Raw genomic sequence first — 13381 nt, 5'->3', positions numbered from 1 at the left:
GTGATAGTGTCTGAGTCTTTGAATGAAGAGATTTAGATACAACTGTCCAGTTTGTTGCAGCTCGTTCCAGTCGCTAGCTACAGTGAACTGAGAAGACGAGCGACCCAGGGATGTGTGTGCTTTTGGGACCTTTAACAGAATGTGATTGGCAGAACGGGTGTTGTATGTGGAGGATGAGGACTGCAGTAGATATCTCAGATAGGGGGGAGTGAGGCCTAAGAGGGTTACATAAATAAGCATCAACCAGTGGGCCTTGCGATGGGTATACAGAGATGACCAGTTTACAGAGGAGTATAGAGTGCAGTGATGTGTCCTATAAGGAGCATTGGTGGCAAATCTGATGGCCGAATGGTAAAGACCATCTAGCCACTCATTTAAACATGTCAAAGCAACAGTAAACATTTCAACAAGAGAAAAAAAACACTCTCCACTGGCGGGAGTTTTGAGAGCGGATCTGAAGAGTCTCGCCAATAATTCATTTTAACAACAAATTACAAATGCAAGCTTCATAAGCAAATTAGCATTTCAAGCAATTGTTACATACCAAAAGGCCAGTAGGCCTATGCTAGTAATCAAGTCCCCATTGCTGGTGATCTTGCAACGTAACAGTTCATATTCTTGATCACCAAGCCATTTTTGGAGCTGCATATTCATTTATTATGGCAATCCTCTCTCCCTGCAGTTTGACGTTTGCGCTGCACCTGATCCTATATCTGTACAGCATATCATCGATCTGTTCGCTAGCTCACCCCACATATGTTGATTGACAGTTTGCTTGTCCAATCAGAGTGCCGAGTGTCCGTTTCACTAGCTAATCTGTTGCAGGTTATTTTTGCAAGGACTAAGGACTAAGGCTACTGTCTCTCTCTGTGTGTAGAGTATCCCACGTAGACTCTATGACACAAAGTGAGGGACAAAACCTTACAAAACCTGGACAGATCATTTCAAGTCAAACACGAGTCTTGAGGCACCAAGTCCAAATCAAGTAATTTTATTTTCAATCAAGTGGAGTCTCAAGTCAACAAATGTGTGACTCAAATTAAACTCGAGTCCAAGTCATATGACTTAAGTTCACAACTCTGATGATTAATAATGTGAATGTGTTTGGAGTTCTCCAAAACAACTATATCATGAAGTATGGACACAGGCTACAGTTTGAGTGCAGCAACTCTAGACACGTTCTGAAGGGGGAATCAGAGGTTGTCTGCTCAACCTACTGGTCCTAGTGGAGTCACTCCTTTCCAATTTGTGACGATAAATTGTATTTGTATTGATTTAACACATTGGGAAAATAATGCAAAACAACCAAGTTATTTATTGTTTAAAGTAGATTTACAATTATCTCCAACTCACACACAAAATGAAGCAAAATAAAGCATTTCAGAAAGGGTAGGGAAGATTTCTGGACAGTTTGCTATTCTTGCTGGTTAATGAAAGCAGCTGGGTACATTTCATCACTAGTACTTTTATGACCTCACTCATGTCTTCCTAGAGCCCAAGGATTTCTGTGGACCACCTCCACATCTCATTAATGGAGACACGATGGGCCGTACCAGAGAGTGATACTGAAACACAGAATCATTGCATTATGACTGCAAGTCTTACTAAACCCTTAATAGACTTTCATCCTACAAGACGTGTCCTAGAGGGATCTGGATTGGAGAGATGACAAGCCTGAATTAGTTATATCTCTGAAACAACGTTTGCCTGATTCATATCCAATCACTCGCTCACATCCCTATGCTATGTCCATGCTCACTCCCATTCACAGATCATGGTGGATTGTTAGGATCAATTTCCTTTCAAAGCCCCCCTGTGATGTCTGACTAGCCAGTGGAGATAATAAGGGCCTAGGGATTGGAGTGAGGGAGAAAATTGGAACGGGGCCCAATTGTAATGCCACCTGATCTTGTATACATGGGGTCATGACTTTGCCTCTTTGCCATTATTGATCTCAGCTTACGGAAAGTGATGACTACTGTCGTGTTGGACAAACATGTAAATGAATAACCTCTGTCAATAGTTTGCTCCAATTATTTGCAGATTCATGGTTCCATGATTGTCCAACATTAAATAAAGTGCCTCTGGTTCATATTTACTAATCTACTCTTTAGTTCATTGTTGTCTGGGAATATTATCACCAGGTATTTTTTACAATATTGAAGCAGCCAGACAATATCTATTAAAAATATTCCTGTGGTGTTCTTTGCCATGTATTTCAACTACATCATCGTCACTGAGTGAATCTTGAACATTAAGGCAGGAATATTGACTTTCAATTCTCAAAATGCAAGAAAACGTTTAATGTTTTGTTTAGTTGGTAAGGTAATATGGGCTTAACCTCACTGGTAGATGAGACTAGCTCTAAACCTACAGTATATTTACTATAATATTGTAGATATGTATGTATATTATTTAGCTAAATCAATAATTGCAACACTAGTGGAAGAACAAGTATAGGATAATATAGTATAGTTTTACATGTTGTACCTTTTTGGGGGGGTTGACAGGACAAAAAGACACAAACCAACAGACATTCCACAAATACACATGCATCCTTCCACCTACTCCCCTCCACAGGATCTTGAGTACATACAGTGTCAAAGTAGTGATTTTAAGCTGTCAAGAGTTGTATTCCAAATGTCAATATTGTCTGATTTTGCATCATGCAGTTGAGAGATCGACAGTTCAAGTTGAGCTATGTCTATGAATGAGAAAATTGCTGACGTGGCAGACTGTGTGGGGCTTGCCATCATAAGGCAACCATTCTCTTGGCTGCTGTTAGGCCAGCAAGCCAAATTCTTCTTTGCTTGTATATTAGGTTCAGTCATCATTAAGCAGAGGCACATTGGAAAGACAATATTATAGTATATACAGTATAGTTCAACATACTACAAATGTTTTATTTAATTTAACCTTTATTTAGCCAGGTAGGCCAGTTGAGAACAAGTTCTCCTTTCCAACTGCGACCTGGCCAAGATAAAGCAAAGCAGTGCGACAAAAACAACAACACAGAGTTACACATAAAGAAACGTACAGTCAATAGCACAATAGAAAAATCTATGTACAGTGTATGCAAATGTAGAAGAGTAGGGAGGTAAGACAATAAATAGGCCACAGATGCTAAATAATTACAACTTAGCATTAACACTGGAGAGATAGATGTGCAGATGATGATGTGCAAGTAGAGATACTGGGGTGCAAAAGAGCAAGAGGATAAATAATATGGGGGCGAGGTAATTGGGTGTGCTATTTACAGATTGGCTGTGTATAGGTACAGTGATCGGTAAGCTGCTCTGACAGCTGATGCTTAAAGTTAGAGAGGGAGATATAAGACTCCAGCTTCAGTGATTATTGCAATTTGTTCCAGTCATTGGCAGCAGAATACTGGAAGGAAAGGCGGCCAAAGTAAGTGTTGGCTTTGGGGATGACCAGTGAAATATACCTGCTGGAGCGCGTGCTACTGGTGGGTGTTGCTATGGTGACCAATGAGATGGGGCTTTACCTAGCAAAGACTTAGAGAAGACCTGGAGGCAGTGGGTTTGGCGATGAGTACGTAGTGAGGGCCAGCCAACGAGAGCATACAGGTCGCAGTGGTGGGTAGTATACAGGGCTTTGGTAACAAAACGGATGGCACTGTGAGAGACTACATCCAGTTTGCTGAGTAACACATTGTATCCTTTACACATGTCTAAACAATATTAGGTAACACATTGGTTCCTTCATATAGTACGTGATGACAGTCCATGGTGACATCTGCTTCATGGCCCACATGCCATCAGGCAACTCCAGTAGCTTTAATCCAGGGCTTGAGTTCAACGGTGGTGTAGCCGTATAAGAATAGCCTCCGGCAGAGGAACATCTGCATACAGTCTAGCCACACCCACCACTTCCTCCCGGCCTTTGACTGGGCCTTTCTGCTCTCTAGCTGCTTGTGGCTGGGGCCTCTTCCTGTCCTTCTTCTTGTTCTTCCTTGTTTCAGTGTTTCCAGAGTTCTGCTGGGAGACAGGTCATATTAACCAGGCTCAGTCACGACAGAAATGGTGTCGGACTCATAAACCTTAAGCACCAACTGTTTGGGCCTCTTGCAGAAGAATTGTACTCTTGAAAATACATAGTTGTGGTGTTACCAATGTAAAAAATGTATGGAAGGGACGTAGGGCAACATGCCATTGTTGGTAAAGGTGTCAAACGATTGTAATATAAGTGTTTAGAGACACACTAGTGCATTTTTTAGGGATATTGGGGGACATTGGAAGCTTCTTTTGAGAGGAAAGATCAGTCAACTAAGTGAATGGGCTGGGGGGCTGTGAAAAGTCTCAGGAGGGCAGTTCTTACACAGTATGAATTGTTGTGTATGGCACCTTTCAAATCGTTCTCATACACAATAACACAAAACCCCCTGTAAACCTCACCCTGCCCATTGACTTTGACAGATCATTCTTGCCAATAGAAGCTCTTGGATTTTTGGAGCCATGTTTTTGTATTGTGTTATGAGAATCTGCAGAGAGAAGAATGAGGTGGTTGTGTCATAACTGTTTTTGTTGTTGTTGTTTTTCAGTGTCCCTTGCTCTCTTTTTTGTCCAAAATGCTGCCGCTTTAGGGTATTTTTCAGCAGAGCACTGTGGAAGGACTCCAGATTACCTGAGTTTTACAAAGAGAAAAGGTAAAAAGAGAAATGAGTGAGACTTCTTTGATGACATGGTCTGAAAGATACTCTGTGGTCCTCAGGCTACATCCAACCACCTGTAACCCCAAGCTCATTCCAGCTTGTTGTTTGGATCATTTTGATGTTTGTTATATATCGAACGAGCTTGGGGTTACAGGTGGTCATATAGAACGAGCTTGGGGTTACAGGTGGTCATATCGAACGAGCTTGGGGTTACAGGTGGTCATATCGAACGAGCTTGGAGTTACAGGTGGTCATATAGAACGAGCTTGGGGTTACAGGTGGTTGGATGTAGCCTGAAGACCAAAGAGTATCTTTCAGACCATATGGTTCTGACAATATCCTGTAGCAGAGTCAGGGTGACATTTCCCTTTAAGGCGTGACCAGGCCCTCTAGTGGCCTGGGCCTGTAATAGTAGGTTGTTTTCTCTTCAGCTGTGCTGCAATACTGCAGTAGTTAGCTATCCTGGCAGACACTGAGGTCCTTCTGCTGTTGAGAAATATCTTTATCTTTCTAGGGATTTATAGCGTTATATTTTTCATGCGGCGCATATATATACACACACGTGGCAAAAGAAATTAGGTTCTATTCAACCAAAAATGAAACCTTTTATAATACAAAGCAAAGGCTAAAGCAACACAATTGACAAATTCCTTGGAAATAATCAATTCTGCATTCTCTTCATTAGCCCGTTGCAAGGGGTGATGACACAGCAGTCCAATTACTGCATGTCCATGTGTGGGAGGGCACTTCCCCCACCCAGAGCCTTTTTCTATTGAGCCTTTTCACAAAAACTGTGTGATATTTTCGGTGATTCTACCGCAATAGATTTAAATCAATATTTTTGAGTATTACAGGATTTTGGATCAGTCCCCCACTCTTCAGTGCTCCCTGGGGGCTGGAACTCTGTAGACAAACATTAACTTTGGGATAGACACTGTTTATTTATGTTCTACTCCTTCCATTTTTACTGCATCTACCATTTGATCAACATGAAATCATCTCTGACTCTGCTGTGTCTGGTGGTATGGATGAATGTGGATGCTTCATCAGCTCAGACTGGTAAGGATGTGTTTTCAATCACTTTCTCACATGCTTGTAGTGCCCACATTGGGTTAGTATCCACCAATTGCTCTGTAAGACTGACTAGACTATACAAAGTGAGCAAACGTAACTGATGTGTTTGCTATGCTACTTTTATCAAATGCTGCACAACTAAATCAAATCCAACTTTAATTTGTCACATGCGGCAAATACCTTACCGTGAAATGCTTACTTACGAGCCCTTAACCAACAATGCAGAGTTATGTGCTAAATACATTTAAGGAAAAATAAGTAGATAAAAAAACAAAGAGGCTATAAACCAGGGGTACCAGTACTGAGTCAATGTGTAGGGGTACGGGGTAGTTGAGGTAAGATAATATTTACATGTACTGTCGGTAGGGGTAAAGTGACGATGATAATAAACAGAGTAGCAGCAGCGTACGTGAACAGTGGGAAGGAATGTGTGCGTGATGAAAATATGCATATGTCTGTGTCCGTGTGTGTTGGAGTGTCATTGTAGTATGTGTGAGTGTGTGGTTATATTCCAGTGAGTTTACATTGAGCCTGTGCAAGAGAGTCAGTGCAAAAAAATACGTTTAAATAATAATAAAATAAGGGCTCAATACAAATAGTCTTAGTAGCCATTTCATTAACTGTTCAGTGGTCTTATGGCTTGGGGGTAGAAGCTGTTAAAGGAGCCTTTTGGTCCTAGACTTGTCGCTCCGGTACCGCTTGCCGTGCGGTAGCAGAGAGAACAGTCTTTGACTTGGTTGGCAGGAGTCATTGACAATTTTTAGGGCCTTCCTCTGACACCGCCTGGTATAGAGGTCCTGGATGTCAGGGAGCTAAGCCCCAGTGATGTAGTAGGCCATACGTACTACCCTCTGTAGCAACTTGCGTGCGGATGCCTAGTAGTTGCCATACCAAGTGGTGATGAAACCGGTCAGGATGCTCTCGATGGAGCTGCTGTTTAACGTTTTTAAGGATCTGATGCCCCATGCCAAATCTTTTCAGCCTCCAGAGCCCTACTCACAACTTTTTTTGTATGTTTGGACCATGATAGGTCCTTAGAGGTGTGGACGCCAAGGAACTTGAAGCGCTCGACCTCCACTCCAGTCCCATGGATGTGAATGGGACGTGCTCAGCACTCCTTTTCCTGTAGTTCACAATAAGCGTGTTTGTCTTGCTCACATTGAGGTAGAGGTTGTTGTCCTGGCACCACACTGCCAGGTCTCTGACCTCCTTCCAACAGGCTGTCTCATCATCGTCGGTGATCAGGCCTACCACCATGTGTCGTCGGCATACTTAATGATGGTGTTGGAGTTGTGTGTGGCCACAGTCTTGGGTGAATAGGCAGTACATGAGGGGACTAAGCACGCACCCCTGAGGGGGCCCCGTGTTGAGGGTCAGTGTGGCAGATGTGTTATTGCCTACCCTTACAACCTGGGGGCGAACCATCAGGAAGTCCAGGACCCAATCGCACAGGGAGGGTTGAGACCCAGGGCCTTGAGCCTAATGATGAGCTTGGAGGGTACTATGGTGTTGAATGCTGAGCTGTAGTCAATGAACAGCATTCTTACATAGGTATTCCTCTTGTTCAGATGGGATAGGGCAGTGTGATGGTGATTGCATCTTCTGTGGACCTATTGGGGTGGTAAGGTGACAGGTAAGGTGGATGTGATATGATCCTTGACTAGTCTCTCAAAGCACTTCATGATGACAGAAGTAAGTGCTACGGGGGATAGTCATTTAGTTCAGTTACCTTTGCCTTCTTGGGTACAGGATCAATAGTGGCCATCTTGAAGCATGTTGGGACAGCAGACTGGGATAGGGAGAGATTGAATATGTCCGTAAATACATCAGCCAGCTGGTCAGCGCATGATCTGAGGACGCGGCTAGGGATGCCGTCTGGGCTGGCAGCCTTGCGAGGGATAACACGTTTAAATGTCCTTGGGAGTAGGCAGCATTGGTGGCACTGTGTTATCCTCTGTCATGACGCTGGCCTGGAGGTAGGTTTATGACAGTCATAAATACCTCTCCCCCCTTTTTCCTCTCTACCCTACTGATGGGACTATTGAAAATCCCTTGGTTAACATAGAGATTCTGGGAACATCAGAAGGTGGGGGGAAAGGAACCATATTTTGGTAATCCGACCAGTTGAACATATGCGTTGGTACTTAATGAATATGATGTCAGTTCAGATGTCATCTGAGACATTCTCATCAATGATAGGAAGACAAACTCTACAGTGGAAAGTCTACACATTATAGTTATCAGATTCACATGGAATTGTTGTGCAACTCAAATGTTTAAATATACAATTATTGGTGAAGAGATGAAATGTAATTTTAGCTTCCAAATGAGAGATTTGGGTTTTCATAAAGTTAGGGCTCTGCTCAATAAGTGGCCCGCCCCTGTGAAGAGACATGGGCTGTAGACTGTGAAACACACCCTTCTCCCTCCACAAAAATGTAACCTCCTGTTCCAGGTACATTAGGATGACGATCCAATGTCAGAAGGGTTCAGATAATAACTACAGAACGAAGCCAACCTCAGCGTGAGCTTTGATTGCGAATGGTATGAACTTTGAACTCTTATTCACGACAGAAGTGACACCTCCTAGCCGTTGATTTCGCAACAGCAGCTGCAAACGTGGGCTAGGAAAGAACAGACAGAGTATCCCGTCTACCACACAACAACATTACTACAACGTATCCAATTTACTACCAGAGACATTCTTCAAAGGACAAAGGACTCTGTTGGGAAACACGGCCTTCCATCCACCACCAACCTACCGAAGCGCAGATCAGAGTAAATATTTACTGCATTTTCCTTTTCCAAATGGGCGGTAATTTAAAATGCATAAGATTCTGTATTCACGATAGAGTAGCTGCCTACGGCCTGATAGAGACATCACTTCTCCCTTTGTTCTTCAGTCTTCCCTCTCTTTCACTCAAACCCAGCCCCCTTTCCTTTGGGCAACCAGCTGTCATATCTGTTCCGTCCACTAGGGACGTTTTCCTTTGTGGCATAATTTATAATCAAGGTATGATTCATTCGGTGTATGTGTAATTCTGTGTGATTAGTTAGGTATTTAGTAAATACATAATTAAACCCAATTTTGTATTGCTGATTCAACTTGTTAGCCAGGGTTTGTGAAGATAACCAAGAATTTACAACTTTCAGATGAGACTGAAATAAGGTGACGATTAATATTGACTGCTATTGATGTAAAATATTACTAGGTCTTTAAGAGTTTATTCGGAAGATATTGGCTCTATAAATATTATTTTGTGGTGCCCCGACTTTCTAGTTAATTACATTTACATGATTAGCTCAATCAGGTAATACTAATTACAGAGAAAGGATTTTATAGAATAGCATGTCATATCACTTAATCCGGCATAACCAAAGACACGACACCTCAAAGCGGAGAAAGACGGTGTTTAGTTTGTCTGGAAGCAAGACGTGGGTGTCTGTGAAGTGGCTGGTTTTCTTTTTGTAGTCCGTGATTTTCTGTAGACCCAGCCACATACGTCTCGTGTCTGAGCCATTGAATTGCTGTCATGCTGAAACAGGAAAGGGCCTTCCCCAAACTGTTGCCACAAAGATGGAAGCACAGAAACGTCTAGAATGTAATCATTATCCACCAAACTTTAAAGTTGCCACTATGATTGGGGCATGTAGAGTTATCCTGGCATCCGCCAAACCTAGATGCGTCCATCAGACTACCAGATGGAGAAACGTGATTCATGACTCCAGAGAACGCATTTCCACTGCTCCAGAGTTCAATGGCGGTACATGGTAATCTTAGGCTTGTGTGCGGCTGCTCGGCAAAGGAAACACATTTCATGAAACTCCCGACGAACAGTTATTGTGCAGATGTTGCATCCAGAGGCAGTTTGTAACACGGTACTGAGTGTTGCAACCTAGCGCTTCAGCACTCAGCAGTCCCGCTCTGAGAGCTTGTGTGGCCTACCACTTTGTAGATGACCCGTTGTTGCTCCTAGACATTTCCACTTCTCAATAAGAGCACTTACAATTGACCGGGGCAGCTCTAGCAGGGCAGAAATTTGACAAACTGACTAGTTGGAAAGGTGGTATCCTATGATGGTGCCATGTTAAAAGTCACTGAGCTTTTCAGTAAGGCCTATTTTTGTCTATGGAGATTGCATGGCTATGTGGTCGATTTTATACACCTATCAACAGGTGTTGCTGAAATAGCCAAATCTACCAATTTGAAGCGGTGTCCACATACTTTTGTATATATAGTGTAATACAAACTGGGTCAGGGAGAGCTTGAAAATGTCAATGAAGACACTTGCCAGCTGGTCAGCTCTTGCTCTGAGTACGCGTCCTGGTAATCCGTCTGAATGTTAACCTGTTTAAAGGTCTTAAGTCACGTCGGCAAAGGAGGGAGCGCGATCACACACTCATCCAGAACAGCTGGTGCGCTCATGCATTATTCAGTGTTGCTTGCCTCAAATTGAACACACAAGTCATTTAACTCCTCTGGTAGGCTTAAGTCACTGGGCAGCTCACGGTTGGGTTTCTCTCTTTTGGGATAGGGGGCAACATTTGCACTTTTGGATGAATAGCGTGCCCAGAGTGAACTGCCTCCTACTCTGGCCCAGATGCTAATATATGCATATTATTATTAGTATTGGATAGAAAACACTCTGAAGTTTCTAAAACTGTTTGAATGATGTCTGTGAGTATAACAGAATCAAATCAATTTTATTTATATAGCCCTTCGTACATCAGCTGAAATCTCAAAGTGCTGTACAGAAACCCAGCCTAAAACCCGAAACAGCAAGCAATGCAGGTGTAGAAGCACAGTGGCTAGGAAAAACTCCCTAGAAAGGTCAAAACCTAGGAAGAAACCTAGAGAGGTACCATGCTATGAGGGGTGGCCAGTCTTCTTCTGGCTGTGCCGGGTGGAGATTATAACAGAACATGGCCAAGATGTTCAAATGTTCATAAATGACCAGCATGGTCAAATAATAATAATCACAGGCAGAACAGTTGAAACTGGAGTAGCAGCACGGCCAGGTGGACTGGGGACAGCAAGGAGTCATCATGCCAGGTAGTCCTGAGGCATGGTCCTAGGGCTCAGGTCCTCCGAGATAGAGAAGGAAAGAGAGAAGAGAGAATTAGAGAGAGCATACTTAAATTCACACAGGACACCGGATAAGGAGAAGTACTCCAGGTATAACAAGCCCCCCGACACATAAACTACTGCAGCATAAATACTGGAGGCTGAGACAGAAGGGGTCAGGAGACACTGTGGCCCTATCCAATGATACCCCCGGACAGGGCCAAACAGGAAGGATATAATCCCACCCACTTTGCCAAAGCACAGCCCCCACACCACTAGAGGGATATCTTCAACCACCAACTTACCATCCTGAGACAAGGCCGAGTATAGCCCACAAAGTTCTCCACCGCGGCACAACCCAAGCGGGGGCACCAACCCAGACAGGAAGATCACATCAATGACTCAACCCACTCAAGTGACGCACCCCTCCTAGGGACGGCATGAAAGAGCACCAGTAAGCCAGTGACTCAGCCCCTGTAATAGGGTTAGAGGCAGAGAATCCCAGTGGAAAGAGGGGAACCGGCCAGGCAGAGACAGCAAGGGCGGTTCGTTGCTCCAGAGCCTTTCCGTTCACCTTCACACTCCTGGGCCAGACTACACTCAATCATATGACCCACTGAAGAGATGAGTCTTCAGTAAAGACTTCAAGGTTGAGACCGAGTTTGCGTCTCTCACATGGGTAGGCAGACCATTCCATAAAAATGGAGCTCTATAGGAGAAAGCCCTGCCTCCAGCTGTTTGCTTAGAAATTCTAGGGACAATTAGGAGGCCTGCGTCTTGTGACCGTAGCGTACGTGTAGGTATGTACGGCAGGACCAAATCAGAGAGATAGGTAGGAGCAAGCCCATGTAATGCAGAACTCATATGGCAGGCAAAAACCTGAGAGAAATCCAACCAGGAAGTGGCACATCAGCTTTTCAAAGCTTTGCCTACCGAATACACAGTGGGATATGGATAAAGTTGCTCTTCCTACGGCTTTCACTAGAATACAGCCGTCTTTAGAAACTTGAATGAGGATTCCTATACAAAAAAGGGGCTCATGAGACCTGTTTGAGTCAGTGGTCTGGCAGAGTGTCTCAGGCTCGTGACGCGCGCTCCCGACAGAGTTACCTCTCGTTCCAGTGCTTTTCTTCAGACCTAGGAATTCTCCGGTTGGAACCTTATTGATGTTTTATGTTAAAAACATCCTAAAGATTGATTCCATACATCGTTTTACATGTTTCTAAAGGACTGTAACGGAACTTTTCAAGTTTTTGTCTGGACGAAGTGCCTGCGCCTCATGAAGATGGATTACTGGGCTGAACACGCTAACAACAAGTGGCTATTTGGACATAAATTATGGACTTTATGGAACAAATCAGTCATTTGTCATCGAACTGGGATTCCTGGGAGTGCCTTCTGATGATCATCAAAGGTAAGTGAATATTTATGGTGTTATTTCTGACTTCTGTTGACTCCAAAATGACAGATATTTCTCTGGCTAGATTGGGCTCTGAGCGTCGTTCTCAGATTATGCTTTTTCCGTAAAGTTTTAAAAAATTCTGACACAGCGGTTGCATTAAGTCTCCTGGCAGCTCACGGCTGGGTTTCTCTCTCTAATCCGAGATAGTTTGCAAGCCCCTGCTATATCCAACGAGCGTCAGAGCCGGTGTAGTGAGATTCAATCTTAGTCCTGTATTGATGCTTTGCCTGTATGATTGTTGGGCCACGGTGGAGGCCTTTGGCAAAGGCTCGCATAGTCTGGTAAACAGAGCACATTGTCAATTGCTTGTTGGTTCAGGGATATTAAAAAGGATCACACTGTCTGAAGGGATGATGGGTACTGAGAGGTGTAGGGCAACCCAGCCCCCGAAGCCTCTTATCAACACTATGCAAAAGGCTTTACTGTCTTCTCAGGAATTCAGCATTCTCTGTGTTGATATCTCATGCCCCTATCTGGCTCACCTCTGAGAAGCAGAGGTTCTGTTGTCATTACATCATCTAGGTCTGATATTTCAGGGTTAATTTCACATTAATACTATTGGTCAACAACTCAAATAATTCAGATGTTATGAAGGGTGCTAGATTCATTGTCCCTTTTTTTTTGCTCCTGACCTGTGCTGGTGAGATACACCTCTCGCTCTTTCTTTCTCATGATCTAGTGGTCATGGCACAAGCCATGGTTTCTCTGATCATGCCTAGAATAATACCTTGTAATGTCAATATTGCCTTCTAACTTAAGATTTATGCCTTATGTTAATTCATTTCGCAACGTAATTAAATACTTGCCTTTTGATAGATAATTCTCAGACCTTTCTTTTTTTTATTAAAAACAAAACAATATGTTTTAAGTGAGAATAGGCATTGGTCTGAAGTCGAAAAAGAAAGGAAATTAATATGAGCACAACAATGCTTATTCCACCCATGCTCTATCAAGTTTTTCCAGCACACAACCTTGACCTATTACAGTAGCTTTGTTGGTAATGTACTTCAAACTATGTGTAGGTAAGCTGCTTAGGATTCAAACCTTCTCAAACAGCCTAATTCATACTCAACTATATATTGACATTTGAAGTCAGCAGGGTAACTCA

At 43.2% G+C, this 13381-nt stretch overlaps 1 protein-coding gene across 5 annotated transcripts in view; it reads left to right on the top strand.

The window, feature by feature from the left end:
* The window catches only part of LOC110524787 (complement factor H), an 83609-nt gene that overhangs the window by 57865 nt on the left and 12363 nt on the right, over nt 1-13381 (top strand). The window lies entirely within an intron of this gene.

The sequence above is a fragment of the Oncorhynchus mykiss genome, chromosome 5, assembly GCF_013265735.2.
Source record: "Oncorhynchus mykiss isolate Arlee chromosome 5, USDA_OmykA_1.1, whole genome shotgun sequence".
Classification (NCBI taxonomy): Eukaryota; Metazoa; Chordata; class Actinopteri; order Salmoniformes; family Salmonidae; genus Oncorhynchus; species Oncorhynchus mykiss.
Note: the sequence above shows the minus strand (reverse complement) of the source record. Positions and strands in the feature narration are given on the sequence as shown.